The sequence below is a fragment of the Lissotriton helveticus genome, chromosome 4_1, assembly GCF_964261635.1.
Source record: "Lissotriton helveticus chromosome 4_1, aLisHel1.1, whole genome shotgun sequence".
Lineage (NCBI taxonomy): Eukaryota > Metazoa > Chordata > Amphibia > Caudata > Salamandridae > Lissotriton > Lissotriton helveticus.
The window spans coordinates 917,919,656-917,935,645 of NC_136063.1; the positions used below are offsets into that span (position 1 = coordinate 917,919,656).

At 40.8% G+C, this 15,990-nt stretch overlaps 1 protein-coding gene across 3 annotated transcripts in view; it reads right to left on the minus strand.

The window, feature by feature from the left end:
• The window catches only part of SOCS6 (suppressor of cytokine signaling 6), a 117,964-nt gene that overhangs the window by 81,694 nt on the left and 20,280 nt on the right, over positions 1-15,990 (minus strand). The window contains exon 1 of one of the 3 annotated variants that reach the window (XM_078687520.1): positions 1,899-1,981. The exons of 1 other annotated variant lie outside the window; for it this stretch is intronic. The gene's annotated coding sequence lies outside the window, so the exon portion shown is untranslated. Of the gene's footprint in view, positions 1-1,898; positions 1,982-15,990 lie in introns of those variants that run through there. One more of the 3 variants, XM_078687522.1, reaches the window with a different exon arrangement.

The following is a 15,990-nucleotide window of genomic DNA, read 5'->3' on the forward strand; positions in this document are numbered from 1 at the left end:
AAACTACCTCATCAGTGAGGAAAGATGTACATTTTTGGTTTTAACACCTTCTACTGTTGTTTTTCACATTCAGAAAAATCTCCATCCACTAAACAGGAATCTTTCGTAGTCTGCGAACTTTAGCCTTTTTATGAATTATGCCCTGCGAAACTGAAGTATGCAATTCCAAAGAAACTGTTGTTTCATTTACGTCCTTGCCATGTAAATTACAGTTTGGAAACATAGTAAGGGACTATGAATTTTCCACACTTAAAACAATGCAGCTATGGGTTCTTTTTTTTAAAGAAACCAGATTGCTTGTCAATTGCTCTATTGAGACACGAAATGCTACAACTTGGTGCAAAGAGCACTGATGGACGAGAGGATGTGATTAGCCAGTAGCAGGAAATAACCCCCACAAAATTAAATAATTTTTAGATAGAACGAGGGGTAAGTAAATAAATAAATAAATCAGCATGCGTGCATAAAAAGTGTCCACTCCTGATCGCAATAGCTATTTGCAAATAAGATAACTATTTCAAGTGTTTCCTCCTACGGTTACCAGTTCAGTTCAAGTCGGTAGTTCGGAATCCGACTTATTTATATAAAAGTTAATGATTGCACACATCATAAAGTGTAATGTACACTGACTGAGGGGAAGCACTTACGCCAGTCTCCATCATTTTACCGCCCAAGGGACCAGACACAACCAGACACGGCATCATGCAGCAAGATAGCCTAGTGATAAATTCAGGAGATATGATGTACGACCACCATACTCCAAGGAATGGAACCAAAATGTTGATATTGAATCATAATTGTAATCGATGTGTAACAATTACATATGGATGATTGATCTGTCTAACGTCCCACATGAGAATCTAAAAAACATAAAACCCTAATAAAAAGATTTAAACAAAAAAAATATAACGCATCCACAATTTAGAATGGTCACAAACATGAAAATCATAGTGAAATGCCTAAAAAAAAAAAAAGCGAACAAGTAACAAAACCGCTTTTCAGAATTGAACCATGTTCAAAACGTTTGCTTCCAGATGTCACATGCAAAAGGTAATGAACCTCATGCAGGAAACATTTAAATATAGCAAGGGTTAGTAGAATAAAAAAACTGTACCTTTTTGTAAAAATTGTGTATAGGCGGATTTGTTTTTTGCGGAGTTCGACAATGACTGCGATTATAAGTGCTTCCGCACAGTTTGCTGCCAGGGTTTCAACATTTTCGGTGTGTTCGTATTTCTGTCCTATCAACCACAGCAATCTTACTTGGTTATTTAACATCAAATGACTGCGGCACACCGTTTCTGGAAACTAATCCGTTTCAGCAGTGCATTTATGAAGTAGGTTTTAAATGTCTGACAAACAAAAGTCACCCAAAACACTAAATGGAAAGATTAAGCTTGTTTGGAAGTGGATTAATTTACAAACACTGTGTTCCACAGTTATTAGGTTATAAACATAAAGGATTGAAAAACAACACTGAATGTGCAACAGAAATACTATTTTACTGTGGAAAAGAGATACAACACTGTTGACAAAAGTGCTGTCCTATTGGGTACTTGCAAAACAAAACTGCTTTTGGGAAATAACATGTTGAATAGCATCTGCAAGATGGTTGTACTTTTCCCTTTCAGAAGTCTCTTGCTTTTCTAAAGCACTGGAAACCATCTGTTAACAATATACAATTGTTAATTATGTAAAATGTTAAAGCCAAAGCGCGAGCTACACAAGTTGGCTTTTCTTGCCACCTAATTCAGTCAAGTATGATTTACAAATTAGTCATGCAGCGCAACACTATTATAGGGACTCCAAGTACATCAACAACAAGCGCACTTGTACCACCGCAAACTACCAACACTTTCTTTTCAAGCGATCAACAACACACACCATTCGCTACTTACACGGACCCTCCACGAAATCAGCCTCATGTTCCTCGTCCGTTGCTGATTTTTTTTTGATGGACGTCATTCGTCCATAATTCTAGCACTTCCGGGTCGCACAACAACCAATCCCGCGGTTAAACGTTTTCTGGGCGTAGCCTATGAGTGGGCGGTATTGCTAAAGTGTAACGTGACCTGAGATTGGAGCATTAATGACATATTATCCAATACTGGTGCGCTGTTAGAATCCCGAGGTGCTGATTGGCTCTGAAGTTTGCATATGCTTTTGTCCTATTCTGTTCCTTTATTGCAGGGTAGAGTGTTTGTTATTTTAGAAACACCTTCTTTCGTTGCGGGCGTGTACCGCCCACAGTGCGAAGCGTTAAACTGTTCTGGTCTTGTGAGTCCGTTTCTGGTCGGGCAGACGAGGCTAGGTTGTGGGCGCTCACTTTCTTTAAGGGACAGGGAAGGGTAGATAAGACTGCGGAGTCAGGCTAAAAGTGAAGAGACCGAACGTTGGTTGGACTCACTCCGTGTATTCACAATTGACTCCTGGGCTGGCCAGTGGCGTAGCAAAACGTGATGCCCGCTCCCCAATTTTGCAGTTGGACTGCTAGGGAAAGCAGAGTGACTTTCCCCAATCGTCTACCTATTCCTTAGTCCATGCAATTTCTATGGCTTCGGGCGGTAAAGCCCCCTCCAAAACACGGACCCCTTACACCCCCCGCCCCTGGGGCTAGCACTTTTGTTTCACAGCTCCTGTCGAGAATGACAACCATAGATCGAGCGCTTAGTCCGGCGAGTTTAGGGGGCTGTCGCGTCTAAGGCATATGTGGGCATTTCTAGCTTTTGCGTACACTAAGTAGTCCGTTTGTATTGTAAGAGTGACGTTGGTTCGATAATGTACATTTTGCTGGTACTTTAACTGCTTCCTTGCGTGCCATGTCGCTTTTTTCACATATGTCAAATTAAAGTGCTTTACAGACCAGTTTGCTCAACTGGATTTGGTCACAAATTACAATGCAAGCTGTAAAGCACATTAGGCTTTACACTGAAAACCGAGACAAATAGTATAGTAAAACCCTGAAGGTAAGTATGTTATTAATATCAAGAAATAGCATGACGCTCAGAAGAAAATGCAAGAAATAATCTAGTTTTGTCAAATATAGTAACGTTCAACGCTGCCAAGTTTCCCAAATTCATTCATGATGTCCTTCTGCAGTTCATGTTTTTTCTTTTAATTCTTGGACTTGTAGTCTTGTTTATTCCATTATAAAACAGGACTGCAAGTCAGACAATTCAAAGGAAAGAGCCTGGACTGGAGCAGCACATCACGCATGGACCTGAAACTTGACAGATATGCCGGGTCTAGAGTATAAATCGGCCAGTGTTATGATAAACGCGGGAAAGAAATGCAACAAAGGTTGTCAATTCCATCTAAGCTTATCCAAACCAAAGTTAGTAAAGGCAATGTAATGAATTAGGATTGGGTAGGCTGGTATACCAGAACGTGGTTATCATTCCAACTTAAGGTGAAGTTTTGCTTCATCATTTTTAAACACACTCTGTATAAAATTGATGTGCAGTTGACAAACCCTGTACCCGATCTTTTGCGCCACCCACAATTGTGGTCTCCAAGGTTACTTTTCTTTTTTAGAAACGCAAATTGTACTATAGTTCAATATATTTTTATTTCCGTTCACATAAAACCATAAAAGTTGCATCATAATTTTTTTTATACAATTATTAAAATATGAATGTGCAAATATAGCAACTTCACCTATATTTAATGGTACTTTCATCCAATTTAGGGCTATCGTTCAAAAGAGTAGATTACATTTCTTGAGCACAATAATCGACAATATAAAACGTATACTTAAAACTAGGCATAATAAAAATGTCAAATTCATTTTCATTGTCATTTAAATTAGTATCCATTACTCCATGCGAGCTCATAAGACATTATATTGTACTACAGACCTATTTTACGTCTTTTTAAACCAATATGAAATTTAACGTTTTTAGCAAATCATTTGAAAGTTTTAATATTTGGAAGTTCATAAAGATGTATATTAATGTTATATAGCGATACAAAAGGGGATGATGAACGGAGCGTTTGAGCAAATCAAACACTCACCCCCAGTCAACTGATCTGGGTTTAATCCATCACCATTCTTTAGCTCACTCGGCCACCCCAGTTCAGACATGGCTATATGCAAATCAGTCTGACCCTGTGCCTCATGGGAACAGTCCAGCCCGAACTGCCAAGCCATGTCTTCCCTGGACTGGAAACAAGCATCCTGGGACCGGTTTCGGATTCATAATCCTCATCAGCCAGGCTATCTTGAATCCAGTGGCCAAGTGAGCAAGGGACTCACGTCTGAGCATACCCTGCCACACTTAGGGCGAACAAAGCGATACAAAAGGGGATGATGGACGGAACGTTTGAGCAAATCAAACACTCACCCCCAGTCAACTGATCTGTGTTTAATCCATCACCATTCTTTAGCTCACCCAGCCACCCCAGTTCAGACATGGCCATATGCAAATCAGCGGAGCGTTTGAGCAAATCAAACACTCACCCCCTGGCTGATGAGGATTATGAATCCGAAACCGGTCCCAGGATGCTTGTTTCCGGTCCAGGGAAGACATGGCTTGGCAGTTCGGGCTGGACTGTTCCCATGAGGAACAGGGTCAGACTGATTTGCATATAGCCATGTCTGAACTGGGGTGGCCGAGTGAGCTAAAGAATGGTGATGGATTAAACCCAGATCAGTTGACTGGGGGTGAGTGTTTGATTTGCTCAAACGCTCCGTCCATCATCCCCTTTTGTATCGCTTTGTTCGCCCTAAGTGTGGAAGGGTATGCTCAGACGTGAGTCCCTTGCTCACTTGGCCATTGGATTCAAGATAGCCTGGCTGATGAGGATTATGAATCCGAAACCGGTCCCAGGATGCTTGTTTCCGGTCCAGGGAAGACATGGCTTGGCAGTTCGGGCTAGACTGTTCCCATGAGGCAAAGGGTCAGACTGATTTGCATATAGCCATGTCTGAACTGGGGTGGCCGAGTGAGCTAAAGAATGGTGATGGACTACACCCAGATCAGTTGACTGGGGGTGAGTGTTTGATTTGCTCAAACGCTCCGTCCATCATCTCCTTTTGTATCGCTTTGTTCGCCCTAAGTGTGGCAGGGTATGCTCAGACGTGAGTCCCTTGCTCACTTGGCCATTGGATTCAAGATAGCCTGGCTGATGAGGATTATGAATCCGAAACCGGTCCCAGGATGCTTGTTTCCGGTCCAGGGAAGACATGGCTTGGCAGTTCGGGCTGGACTGTTCCCATGAGGCACAGGGTCAGACTGATTTGCATATAGCCATGTCTGAACTGGGGTGGCCGAGTGAGCTAAAGAATGGTGATGGATTAAACCCAGATCAGTTGACTGGGGGTGAGTGTTTGATTTGCTCAAACGCTCCGTCCATCATCCCCTTTTGTATCGCTTTGTTCGCCCTAAGTGTGGCAGGGTATGCTCAGACGTGAGTCCCTTGCTCACTTGGCCATTGGATTCAAGATAGCCTGGCTGATGAGGATTATGAATCCGAAACCGGTCCCAGGATGCTTGTTTCCGGTCCAGGGAAGACATGGCTTGGCAGTTCGGGCTGGACGGTTCCCACGAGGAACAGGGTTAGACTGATTTGCATATAGCCATGTCTGACCTGGGGTGGCCGAGTGAGCTAAAGAATGGTGATGGATTAAACCCAGATCAGTTGACTGGGGGTGAGTGTTTGATTTGCTCAAACGCTCCGTCCATCATCCCCTTTTGTATCGCTTTGTTCGCCCTAAGTGTGGCAGGGTATGCTCAGACGTGAGTCCCTTGCTCACTTGGCCATTGGATTCAAGATAGCCTGGCTGATGAGGAATATGAATCCGAAACCGGTCCCAGGATGCTTGTTTCCGGTCCAGGGAAGACATGGCTTGGCAGTTCGGGCTGGACTGTTCCCATGAGGCACAGGGTCAGACTGATTTGCATATAGCCATGTCTGAACTGGGGTGGCCGAGTGAGCTAAAGAATGGTGATGGATTAAACCCAGATCAGTTGACTGGGGGTGAGTGTTTGATTTGCTCAAACGCTCCGTCCATCATCCCCTTTTGTATCGCTTTATGAACAATAAATCAATGTTGTGCCAAATATTTGCTTTTATAGAAAAAGTAGTATGTTATTTCTCTCTCTACCCATGCAAAGGAATCCAACATTCAGAAGCAACAACAAAATAACCCTTGAAGTCAGGGCTCTAGTTGTTGGCATTCAAATTCCTGTCTCACCCTCCTTTGTGTAACATGTTCAGGGTTATTCCCCATCACTCGTGGCCACATCAGGGAATGCAAACTAATAGGCTGTACTCAAGAGTTTCCTTTTGACTCTTCAGAATTTCACTCAAAAGTGGCCCACAACTCGAACAGTTGGCCACTGCTATGCCGGAAGCCAATTCTGGCATATGGGGTAGCCACATTGCACACTATTGGGCGCAGACTCTTGGGTGCGATTATCCTGCACATGGTGGACAAATGTCTCACGCTCTGGCCCAATTAAGTTCGCCGTGGCCCCCTCAGGAATCCACGGTCCCCGCAACGTGGCCATGCGGGCTGGGCACACTCTACACAGTGCTCGATACTTGCACAGTCTACGGCGGCCGTCTCTGGCCACAGAGGAGTCACCAAAAACAGTCTTGCATGCAGGATATGGCCCAATCGGTGCCACGCCGAATCCTCATATCTCACATAGGGAGTCCTCATTGTTGGGCTCCCCACTGGACCTCGCTCCCTCCTACACTCTCCTCTTCCTCACAGGGCACACTGGTCTTGACAAACAGGCAGGCTCCAGGACAGGTGGTCTTGGGTGATGTCCCCTCACCCAGAATGGAAACTAGCAGACCTTGGCCCCAGTCCTGGACACAGGCAGAGGTCTTGCAGAGCTTCCCCTCCTCACACAGCCCATCTGGCTACTTGGAAGACAACACATGATTGGGGACTCAACCTACACTTCTTACAGTTCTTTTCCAGACATCAAATGTAATTTAGGGTCTGGGTCTTTAAAGTTTTATGTTGGGGCTCTGCATCTTTTGAAGCAAGCACTTCTCCTTTTCATCTTCCTTCATGAAAGAGATCTGCCACAGAAGGCATGACTCTGAAGCTGATTGTCCACAACACAATTCATGGGAGTGACCAGAGTTCATACCTGGATGTCAACACAGTGATATGTGCATCAAAAGGTTAAGCCCAGACCCCCAGCCCTAATCTTTATAATTCTTTTATCAGTGCCATCTCCCTTCTTGAGATGTGTCCAGGCCCGTCCTTGTAATCTATCACTGAATCGAAGAGAAGTCTTTTGAAATGTAAAGGGAGTCTTGTCCTTTTCTTTCCAGTGTGTACCCAGCCAGCTCGCAGGAATGCAGCAGTCCACAAATCTGTCTGGGGAGATTCCTCATGTCTTCACCAGGCAGGCCTGGGCTTCCCAAAATGGAATCTAGGGTCCTCCATACAATGTACCATTGCAGGCACATTTCCATAGTGTGTACACTGATGGAGCGGGATAGAAAACAGAAATCTGTTTAAACCCGTGAAGTCACACTTCCATAAATAAATTAATAATGCTAACAATTTGTGCTGTGTGTATAATAATTCAATCTAGTTTAAAGTTGCATTTTCACAGAACACGCGGGAAATTAACATATGTGCTCATAAATGTGCATTATGTTGCATTCTCATGTATGTAGAAAATAATAAATTAATCTTGTCTATTGTCATGTCATAACTAATAGCAGCTGTTTTTAAAATAATGGCATGTGCTTATTTTGCTTCCCTTGTCTATGTGGTGTCACTATATTCTTTATAGGTGCATAAAGAACCCTGCTGGATTCATGAAGACTGGTAGATATAAAATGCTGCTTTATTTGTGCTTTACTGCTAGGTAATTTAGACTAATGGGTTAACTATTAGCAATGATGGGTGATAACAGAACAAACTGTATTTCTTTCATTAATTATTCTTTGTGTTTGTTTATATAATAGTTTTACAAATGAAGCTTAGAGATGGCTGCAGGAAAATAGTACCCTTTTAAAAGTGGCGCAGGGAAGGTGGCGCAGAAAATTGACGCTCTTTGAAAAGAGGCCTAATGATGAAAATGGCTCAAGTTAAAATAATTCTGAAAGGATGGAAAAGGCCTCTGAGCTTTTATTTTGAAAGGTTTTGGATTGAACTGCTAAAAAGATGACTTTTTGGAGAAATTTGCTAACGTTTGCTAACGTGCCACGGGAGTTCAGAGCTGACTGGCTCAAGGTTAAAAGGAAGCTGTCGCTACAAAATGTAGCAGCCTAAGGAGAAGCTGCCAAGACTTCTACATGAACAATGGACTAGTGAATTTGCCCGGGCATGTAAGAAGGAGGTGTCACAGTTTACTGTGGTACGAGGTGGCTCAGCCAATGGAGAACTAGAATTCGTCTGCTGGAATGTGAAAAATAGTTAGCTCAGCTCAATTTAGGGTATAAGAATAAGTTCAGAGAACACATAGTTGGCTTATGCTCGAGAATTCTGGAGGACGATGTTATGCTGATGGACTTTACACGTGAGGACAGGAGTTTTTATTAATTACTTTATTACTAGGTGATGAGGGTAGAGACTGAGATATAGTTAGGATTTTGGAAATGCTTAATTTTACTTATTCCTGCTAATGAATAATAATTCTTGATTTATGCTCTCTTTATTAATACTGAATAAATCTTTCTTTATGACTTTTCCTAATGCTTGTTTAATAAAATACCAAAACCTAAGTTTTTCTAGATGTGTTAAAATAAACTTTCTAAAATGACAAGCTGGTCTTGATTATTGCAGATGGTTTAAACAACTATATTTAGATCTTATCGCCTCATGATTCAAGCGCTCTATTGTTGTTATGGGCCTAGTGTTGTAGTGTAAGTTTTGTGATAGTAGATAGTGTCATTTGTGAAATATTTTGGTGAGAGCGCTGGATCAATTTCTGGTAGCCATCGGACGGTTTATATATGTTGTTTTTGACATACATGTTACATGCATGATACATATATGTTGGTAAACTCATAGGATTAAGTTTTAACACATGTTGAGTTTGTTTATTTTGTGCTATGTGTGTACCGGTACAAAAACTGTGTGATGAGAATGTAGTCATGCAGAATATCTGATCTGTTTCTGTGATATCGCCGAGTATCACTGTTGGTATCGCCGTGTACCAGAAGTATTGTCGCCGTGCAATACAGTGTTGTCGCCGTGCAACACAGTTTTAGGGCTAGGTGTGAATCTTGTAATAGTGAGGGTTTTCTAAGAAATTAGAGCAGCATGAGAATAGGGACAAAGCGCCTTCCATAAAACTCACTGTGATAAGAGTATTAGTTATATTCGAGCTTGAGTGAAGGGCAGGGTAATGTCGGTGCATGATTATCTATAAACAGGTTAGAGTCCTGTACGGGTACATGTTTTATATCTATAAACAGGTGAGAGCCCTGTACGGATAACGGTGTTATTTTGCTAACGGTGCATGATTTCTATAAACAGGTGAGAGTCCTGTACGGATTTCATGTGTGACTGAAGTTAGGGAATTTTCAGTGTGAAAGTGCGTGATTGTTTTGTAAGGTATGTTCAAGTGGAACTCTTAGATACTGTCACTTCGCGGTGCGTTCAGAGGAAAATGAGTTCATATTCTTACGTGTTAGAAGGGTAGGGTAAGAGTTGCTCTACTGGCAAATGGAAATTATCCTTAGTGTGAATAGCGCCGACTATTCCGAAGTGTGGATACTTGAATGTATGTAAACTATCCTAATTAGAGAAGCAGACAGATGTGTTTCGTTTTATGTATTCACTAAAATGTACCAAAAGTAATTCTAAGGTACTTAGGAAAGTTTAGGATAAAGTCTGTACCATTCTAAGACTTTTATGATGATGTGCAGTGTTTAAATACATTTAAAAGCTCTGCACGTTAATAAAATTCAATTCAAAAGTGTTCAGCATAGTTGAAAAGTATAAAAAGGTGAACTGTGCTATTTTAAAACATTCAGGAGCATTTTAGAATGTTCTGTGTTAATTAGGCTATAATTAAGGTATTCCACGTTGTTAAACAATTTTAAGTAAGTAAAAAGTGATCAGAATTCATTTTATAAACATTCCACGCTTTAATTGTAATAATAAATCGTTCTCCGTAGTTTAAATCCATTAAAAAGTGCCCCGATCGAAAATTGTAAGGGAGGGGCTGTTTTAGGAGTGAGAACGTGTGAGGAGAGAGCCTGCAGCTGCAGCAGCTGCTTACGTCAGAATTGCCGCGCTCGGATTGGCTAGAGCGTCAGCATTGATAATGAAAAGATACCCCCTGATTGGCTGAGGCGTCGCTATGTTATAACTAGCTAAGCCTCCACTTTGTTCTCTTTATTTCAATAATACTGCTGAATTAAACACAGATGCGTGTAATAAGCGCGCTGTTTAAAGAATAAAAACAGCTGTTAAATACCCAAAGCGTCATAATAAGATATCACTCCGATTAATTGAAGTGAATGGAGTGTCTTCTACCGAGAATTTTAGTCTTAGCAAGCGTCTCGAAATAAATGTCCGTTTTTAGTTTTAATTTCATTTTTCACCACGTTATTATTTAAAAAGGAAAGCATAGCGCACTGTATTAAAATTAAATTTAGTAAGGGAGGGGCTGGTTTATTCGAGTAAAAAAGTGAAGGAGAGAGCTGCCAGCAGCAGCGGCTGTCTACGTCAGCCGCCGCGCTCTCATTGGTCAAATTATCGTAGCTTTAAGACAAAGCTGTGTCCTGATTGGTTAGGATGCCGCCGTGTCATAACATGGCAGCGCTGTAATTGGTTAACAGCGTTTTATTATTAAAAACGATTGCCCGTCAAATTATATTTGTCCCAAGGTTTGAGGATGAGTTAAAGAATAGTAAATAAGTGTTGTCGACTAGCTCATCCAAAAATAAAAATAAAATCCCGCTTTGATTTCTTCCTTAATAAGCGCTATTGATTTAGAAGGGAAAGGGCGTTGCAACTAGTGTGTATGGAGAGCGCTAGACATTGTGTTTCAGTCTCAGAGTGTTTTTAAGAAGAGATTGTTTAAGGCGCGGGAGGAGAGAGCTGGAGCTGCAGCGCTCGTGTGTGTGGAGACCGCCGCGCTCTAATTGGGTGAAGTAACGGAGCGTCATCAAAAAGCAGCTCTCTGATTGGTTGGAGCTGCCGTGTTATTTTCAATTGTCCCCGTTTTTGATTAATGTTGGATGCACTGTCATTTCAAAGGCAAATTTGTGTGACAACTGATAAATTGTTATAGGGTCAACGAGGGTTGTGTATATTGGGAGAGCGGGCACGGGATTGAGAAGGGAGAGAGAGCAGCTGTGGTGTCTGCCGCCGGGCTGTCATTGGCTGAAACTCCGTCGCGTCATAGCCAAAGCTGCACTCCCATTCGTTAGGACGCCGTCGCGTCATAACCAGCAAGCACACTGTATGAAGAATAATTAATATCTGTCAATTAGCGTTAATGAGCGTGAGGGTGTGAGAGGAGAAAGGCACCAGCAACAGTAACAACAATAACATTATAGTACAAATTTAGCGTTGTAATTGGCTGAACATTTCGAACATCGTGTTCTAATTGATTAAAGCATCCGGAGCGTCAGGGAAAGGGAACGCTCTAATTGGCTGAAGCATTTAACAAATAATCGCAAAGCTGTGCTAAAAATTAATTAAAAGAATCGTCAATAGCACTGAATCTGGATGAAACGCGTTGACTTTAAAACTAGTTATTTACTTTAAATGTCCCCAGTGTAGTCTTTCCCTTCATTTTGACAGCGCTATTGTAAATTAAATACATTTTGTGAAGGAGGGGGGCTATTGAGGAGCCGAGTGGGAGAGCTGCCAGCTGCAGCGGCTGCTTGCGTCAGCCGCCGCGCTGCCATTGGTTGGAACGCCGACGCGTCATACACGGAGCCGCGCTCTGATTGGGCAGAGCTCCGTGTGTTGTCTGGAGACTGTTGTAAGGGGGAGCCGCGCTCTCGTTGAGCGGGGTTCTGGCAAGGCCTTTGCGTATTAATACGCTGTATTCTTTTAGCCTGCTAGCCTCCCTCGATACTGTAATAATTACGAGGGGGCCGCGCTGTAATTAGATGAGGTCCGTCGCGTCAGCATAAAAACAGTACACCGATTGGCTATTGACGCGCAGCGTCACTGAAAGCCTGTGCACCCATTGGCTGGCGACGCGCAGCATCAGAACTGAGCTGCATTGTAAATTGTTAATAGCGGTTCTTTATTTAGAATAGTGGCGCTCGGGTAAACTAAAGTGCATAATTATTGCCTGTAAATTTAGCAAAAGTCCTCGAGTAATATAAAGTGTCCGCTTTGGTTTCCATTGATGTAATGATACAGCTGTTTTCAGAAAAGAAGGGTGTTGTGACTGAAGTGGGCGAGTGCGATTGCGCGTTGTAAAGAAAGTTCAATTTCTAACACTGTGACTTTGTCAGGCTTTGAAATGCTTGTTCAGGCTTTGAAATATTATCGAAGGGACAGCGCTGTGATTTGTTAAAGTTCCGGCGCGTCATAGAAAGGCCGCGCACCCATTGGCTGTTGACGCGCAGCGTCATACAGGGGCCGCGACCTTATTGGTTGAGGAGGCTCGTGAGCTATTAGGCGAGGCTCCGCTTTTAGTCCTAGTCAGGGGAGCTGCGCTCTGATTGGGCGAAGCTCCGTGTGTGGTTCCAAGTCTAGGCGAGGTCTAGAATTATTCCTGTTTGCCCTGAGCTTCGTGTTTTGTTGTGCGCTGGCTATTGTGATGGGCGCTGGCCCTAAAGCGATAGTGAGATTGTGCTATGCTTCCTAAATTTTAATTTTTCCATTAGGAGGCTTGGTTGAGGGAGGTCTGTTTGCTGTTGCTAGAAAAGAACAGTATTATAATTGGCTCTGACGACGCAGTGTCATAGAGAGACCGCGACTGGATTGGTCAAGACTTGGTGGGCATTCTGGTTGGCTGAGCGCTGTGCAGCCACATGCTGATTAGTCAAAACACTCGTGATGATGCATATTGATTACTTTTTGCCAAGGATTTAGTTTTTTCCACGCTATTAATGCCCAAAACTTCGATTTTATTAATTGCTTGATATTTACCACAACACATTTTGCTATCAATTAATGAGTAATACAGGGGATATAAGTTGTCAATAAAGCATTTGCAGCTGACAATAGTAATGCAAGTATAGTTGTAGAGCCCATCAAAGAAAGAACAAAAGTGAGCAATATTAGTAACATTGTATCTCATTTGGTGTTTTGAGATTTTCATATAAAAATTAAATTATTAGTTTAAATAAATTAATAGAAGGAGTCTAAAGGTTTTACAGCAAAATATTTTTTATTCAAATTAAGGCAAACAGATTAGGTTTTCTTTTTCACAGGTATACGTTGCAGAAGGTGTGTAAGTGAAAATTAAGTACATTTAAAACACATGTGATTATATGTTGATATTATTGTTATAAATACATTTTTTGCGTTGTTATTGTTTTTCCAAATTGATATTTTTCTTTACAGGTTAATTAAATTTAGTGATAAAGGTAAATTAGGAGATATATTAGATCGACCAAATTATAAGGTTTTCTATACCTGATAGTGTTAAATAAATTAATTAATTGATCAGCAAGCACTGCAAGGCAAATTTAGAGAGTACATTTACCAAATTAATTAAAGAAAATGTCTTCCTTATACAAGAAAATGAAAAAGGTTGTTGCCAAATGCGAGAATAAATTAAAGATTCCAAAATTAGCGAAAATAAATAATAAAAGTGTCAGAGTAGAAAATATAGATCAGTGTACAATTGATGTTGTAAATATGGATCAGAACAGAAATTCAAGAAGACCCCCAGAGCAGATTGATGTAACGCCAAAAGTGTCAGATCAAACTGATAAAGTGCCAGCTCAAACTTATTTTAAAATTAATGAAATTGAAAATTATAATGAAATGATTGGTATATCTGAAATTAATATTCCTGATCATGTAAATTCATCAAATGATTTAAAGGAGTCCATGAAAATAATGGAAACGGAGATAGTCCCTGTACTTAGAAAAGATGAAATTAGTTCCGCAGTTTTAAAGGTCCCATTAATTGAAAAGGTTTATTCTATTGTACTTGAGATTGAATTAGTAGGGATTGCAACTCAGCAAGAAACAGAGATGACTTCAGTTCTGGTAAGTGAGAAGTCTGATACTGATCTGATTAAATTGATACAGACCGATGAGTCAAAATTATGCTTAAATGAAAAGGAAACTGAGATAAATGAGCTGAATGAACAGTTACAAATACAGCGACAAGTAATGACTCAAGAGATTGAGATCGCTTCATTGCCATTGCAAAATTTTATTAATGAACAGTCAGAGAAAACAGATACAGGATTAATTAAAGAACAGGAAAACAGTCCAAAAGGATTAAATGCACTTCCAGAATATTGGAATGAAAATGATGGTCTTTTGAGTGAAGACATCAAGGTAAAGGAAACAATTGATCAACAGATTGAAACATTGACTTCTGCAGGTTCACTTTTCAGAAATGCAAATTTAATTAAAAGATTGATTGATGATATTCAATTGGCAGAAAGGTTTGCTGTCGTGATATGTGCAGCACACAAAATAAATGATGAACATGCTTTGAGTTCACTAATACTAACAGCAGTTGAAACATGGCAGGGAGTCAAAGATTTACAAGATGAAGCAACTCATGAGGAGAAAAACACATGGTTGAGAAACACATGGTTGAGAACAGATTTTAGACAGCGAGATGAGGATGAGATTTTGACACACAGAGATGACAGAGTAGTTTTGCTAAATAGCATGATTACTGATATGGACAGAATGTATCATAAATTTGCAGAATTTCTTTACCAGAGGTGTCTGACTTATCAGCAAGTGAACACAATTAAGAGAACAGTTATGAGAATGGAAACAGAATTACAGGAGAGTGATTTATTCACTGGATTACAAATAGATTTCTGTGAGATGTCACTACATGACAAACTGTGCTACATTTTTGTGATTTACTGTTTGATTACAAAATGGGTTGAAACATTTCAGATGCGACATGATGATAAAATTACTGTTGAAAAATTATCAGATGGCAAAAGACATATTGAAAACAGACTGCTCCAATGTACAGATAGAACAGAAATTTCAGGTGTTGAGGAGCATGAGACTGGTACTATAAAAGACAGAGATGCAAAAATGTGCCTAGCTGCAGGTACAAAGTGGATAGATATTCTTCCACTTGTTTTGATGTTTCTGAGAAACACTACTGATAAAAAGACAGATTTAAGTCCACGTGAGATTATGATGGACAAGGTCATGAGACAGACATTCATACCAGAGAAGAGAATGATGACTATCAATGATAGCATCAATTTGGAGAACTGCAGGAATTTATCAGATGAAATGATTTCTGTGTTTGATGAAGATGAAACTGAAGTACAAACAAGAGAAAAAGAGCAAATACTTGATCTGTTACCAGGTAAAAGGATCAGGAAAAAGGTTCGTCTAAAAGAAAATTCTCTAGTGCCAAGGTGGCAGAAAAGGAGGCCAGTCAGTCTTGTCACGACAAATACAGAGAAGTGCAAAAGACTGAAGAAGTGGATTGACACTGGCCATACTTTTCGTGTAACTACACCTGAAAATCCTGATGAGGATAGTGTCACAATTGATGATTCAGATTCTGAAGAAGAGCCTGAAGAGAATCCAGATCTTGAAGAGAATCCAGATCTTGAAGATCGACAAGTTGGTCGACATCTGGAGAACACGAAAAGAAAACAAGACTTGATTGAAGAAGACTTGAAAGTTGTGACTGAAGACTCAGAAAATGATGGAGACCTGCCAGAAAAAGAAGCAGAAGAAGAATGTGATCAGATTATGATTCAAGACCAGGAGAGTATTGAAAAGCAGAAAAGTAGCTCTAAAAGCAGGAACAGGAATTCTGAAACTGGGAAGTTGAAGGTAATTGAAAAAGAAGAAAATGAATTGCCAAGTACCAGCTACAAAGATGACGTTCCTAACGGAGTGAAGCTGCCGAGTAAAGAAGT